Raw genomic sequence first — 3,597 nt, 5'->3', positions numbered from 1 at the left:
ATATGCTCGTTGTCAGGTTCATAATTGTATTTTGAGGTTATTTTAGAATGGGTTTACATGGTTTCATTTTCAATAAACACCATATGTTTGTTGTTGTTGTCGTACTGCACATTGCTGCAGCTCCTCTTTTCACCCCGTGTGTTCAGGTCTCTGTTTTAGCTACAGAGTGAGACATCACACTTTTATCCCATCTTTGTTGGGAGTTGCACATCCGTGGTACCTAGGTAAGGACTACTAGCCAGTCAGAAGCAGAGTCTGAGGGCTTGGAGACAGTAAGTGCCTTTGGGGTGGAATTTGAGCTTTTTCACTTTGTAAACCTATAACGTGCACAAAAAAGATATACCGTATAACACAATTAAGGAAAGGGAAAAAGCCAAAAAGCATAATATGAGAACTTGAAAAAGTGCTGTCAAATGTCATGGTCTAAACGTTAGGTGCCCAAATTCTTTCATAAGAAGGGCCAAATATGTATCCAAATGAAAGTAAATGTTGATTTTATTAAAAGTGTATTATATTTTATATAAAATGAACATTAAAAAGCAGTAATACAATTTTGAAAATAACACAGCTCTTTAATCTGCATTTATTTCGCAAATTACACAATGTTTACAGTTACTTATCACTTGCAATAGTGAGCCATGTCCTTGTTTTTCAAAAGTCTTTCAACATTAGGGCTCCAGCTGACTTACTAAATGTTCTTTTATCAGTGTGCCTCTCCCTCAATCACTCCATCTTGACTGGCTGACTCAAAACCAGTGATGTTAGCACGGCTCACAGCACGTGAGGGGGAGCTGGAGAGAAAAGAAATCTTTGTAATTTTTCGTAGATAAAACTTACATGCATAATTTAATAAGGAAGTTTACTGTGCTTTACATTGCTGTAAAACTCAGATTATGTACTGTTTAGCCGCACAAAACAAAGTTTTGTAGTCATTACAGTTAAGATTTTACAGCACTTTCAAAATAAGAGGAGAATAAGTATGAGTATGTTAAATGTCATGGAGGGCCAATACAAAGGGAGCAAGGGACAAACTTGGCCGGAGGGCCCCAAATTAGGCAGCCTTGGTTTATAGTAACACCTTTCTGCAATATGTTTTTAAAGTGACAAATGTACGTACCTTATGTGTGACAACATATATTATTGTCACCCTTAAAATGTAGATTTGCTCCATTGTGACAAGCATTGACCCATCCTTCATTTAAACACACTCATATGCTGTCATACCAGCTGAGACACATCCTCCCCAAAGTGTAATGGATTTTCCGTGTTTGTCGACAGACATTAAACACACCATTCCTCCCTCAGCCTGTCTGTTTATTCCCTCTTTTTGTAATCCTTCGTTCCTTCCTTCCATCCGAGTCCAGTAATCCTGGCAATCAGCCCGTCTGACAGGAAATCACACAGGATACGACATGGTGGTTAGAACCATAACCTCACTCTCTGAGGAAAAAGAGAAGTGACCCTGTCTTGTCCCCAATAATACGTCAGCTTATGGGAAAACGTCTCGGTCTATATGCTCTCCACATGTGCAGGACTTTGTGATGTGAATGCGATGCATTGAGCAAATTAATTTTACAGTCAAATCTGTTTTCTGCTTCCCTTAATCTGGCCATAAGATGTATGTCAAATGAAATGTTTCTATACATACCTACATTTTTTCTTGCTTTAACAATTTTCTTTTTTGTTCTGTCACTTTCTTTCTTTCTTGTTCTTCCACTTTTCTTTCTTTATTGTTGATAATTACATTACGAACCGGAGTAAAAACTAAGGAAAACAAGTGTTTTCCACATGGTACAGTTTGATCTGATTTGACCCAGTTACAAGCTCCTGTGGCCTGATTTTTGTGGCTAATGGGACTCACACACATACTAATGCAGGCACAGAACCACGCACAAATGAACACAGGCAGGAATGTGTTAATATATTTGCCTTGAGTTAGGGGATGAGCTTAATGTGCTTCTAACAGTCGGGTTTATCGACCTGCTGCCTGCCTGAAGTTATCAGGGAGTGGGAGCCGCTGAGAACAAGCAACAACCATGATCACAAACAAGTCTAATGAACAGAAGATCGTGACATGCTGTTGTGTTTTTATTGTGGGGTGTTACTGTCTGCACAGCACGTTTTCCCCATGGGACAATAAAGTTTAGACCTGCATAAATTACAAGCAAAGGAGGACACAGGTGACATGACAGTAAGGGTCTGAGATGAAAGATAGGTCTAAATACTGACCGACTAGTTTTTGATTTTACAACATATGCTTGTTTGAAACATTAACATATTAAAATCCCCAAATCAGTATTTCTCCTTAACAATAAATGTGTCTAAATATGATAAGTATTAGAGAACAAAAACATAGGGTTTCACAGATTTTTATATTTAAAAAAAAATATTCAATATTGCACCAGTGGTAGTTTTAAAACCTTAACCTTCCACTCACTAGTTATATTTATAGGGCAGTGTGTCTTTTTCTGTCTCTGCTGCAATACATTACTCTAGTGAAGCCTTCTTCAGAGATTCAGGTCCTGCACGCACACACACACACACACACACACACACGCCACTTCTTTTTGCTCCACTGCTCCAATCAGATCAGTTCTGGGACCAACTTGGAGGTAGCGATTAATTTTTTACCTCAGTGTGACAGAATAGAATAACACAAAAACTCTTTACTGAACCCTCTGAGGGAGGGAATCACCAGAGTGGTCCGAGTACCCAAAGATAACTGAGGGGGAAATTACCACCAAAAGCTCCTAAATCCTGACTCCATCTGGCTTGTCCACACTTAACAGCCAACTTTACAGACAGTCAACTATCATTCTGACATCCAATTCTGTTCAATAAAGCTCAAATGGCTTGTAAAAATATCAACATATTGGAAAAGTGAACTCTAAGATTCATCTGAAACTGTGCTCGTATGATACTTGTCCCACATTATACCATCTTTTTTCTTTAAGGCAGTGCAAAGCACCTCCTCAGTCTGCCAGCAGGAACAGAATGACAGACCATGTAATTGACTTCATTACCCAGAGGTTCAGCAATCAGATCAGATCAGACTTCTTTATTCTTTTAAGAGGCAAGCATTGGTTGGGACTTTGAGATAAAGATATTTTTTTGTAGTATATATTCTGTAGTTTTTTTTTGAATGAAATTTCTTGCTACACACAACTGTATTTCATTCTTAAGGCCAGGTCAAACTGAAAAGTGGCACAGTCAAATACATCCTGTGTTTTAGTAAAAATATTTTGTTTTAGGGTCTTCGTGACATAGTGACTATTTGTAGGGTTAGGGTTAAGGCTAGGGTCAGGGTTGGTGAACTACCGTAGCCACTGAGCTAACCACAAACGCACCAGCAAACCAGGAACATGCTAGTGCTAGTCAGTCAGAATAGCTCTCTGAGCTTTTTTAACTGACTGAAAACCATTTCTCTTTTGTTGAGCAGTTTATAATCTGATAGCGGAGGGTTGAATAAAAGTGGAAGGTGTAAAACAGCTAACATGCAACAACAGCTTCCTCCATTTTGGTTTCTACAGCTCTGAGTTCCTTCAACGGTGAGCACTATCAAGACGGCTTGCCAATCGCCAAATTTAAAATATAAAA

At 38.7% G+C, this 3,597-nt stretch overlaps 1 protein-coding gene and 1 long non-coding RNA gene across 3 annotated transcripts in view; one reads left to right on the top strand and one right to left on the bottom strand.

Moving 5' to 3' along the window:
- mtcl2 (microtubule crosslinking factor 2) overlaps nt 1-3,597 on the bottom strand; it is a 116,639-nt gene that overhangs the window by 48,791 nt on the left and 64,251 nt on the right. The window lies entirely within an intron of this gene.
- The window catches only part of LOC116692028 (uncharacterized), a 15,676-nt gene continuing 13,445 nt past the window's right edge, over nt 1,367-3,597 (top strand). The window contains exon 1 of the long non-coding RNA XR_004332618.1: nt 1,367-1,383. This is a non-coding gene — a long non-coding RNA (uncharacterized LOC116692028). The remainder of the gene's footprint in view (nt 1,384-3,597) is intronic.

The sequence above is a fragment of the Etheostoma spectabile genome, chromosome 7 (genome assembly GCF_008692095.1).
Source record: "Etheostoma spectabile isolate EspeVRDwgs_2016 chromosome 7, UIUC_Espe_1.0, whole genome shotgun sequence".
Classification (NCBI taxonomy): Eukaryota; Metazoa; Chordata; class Actinopteri; order Perciformes; family Percidae; genus Etheostoma; species Etheostoma spectabile.
The sequence above is the reverse complement of the archived record's forward strand: the minus strand, read 5'-3'. Positions and strand labels throughout refer to the sequence as shown.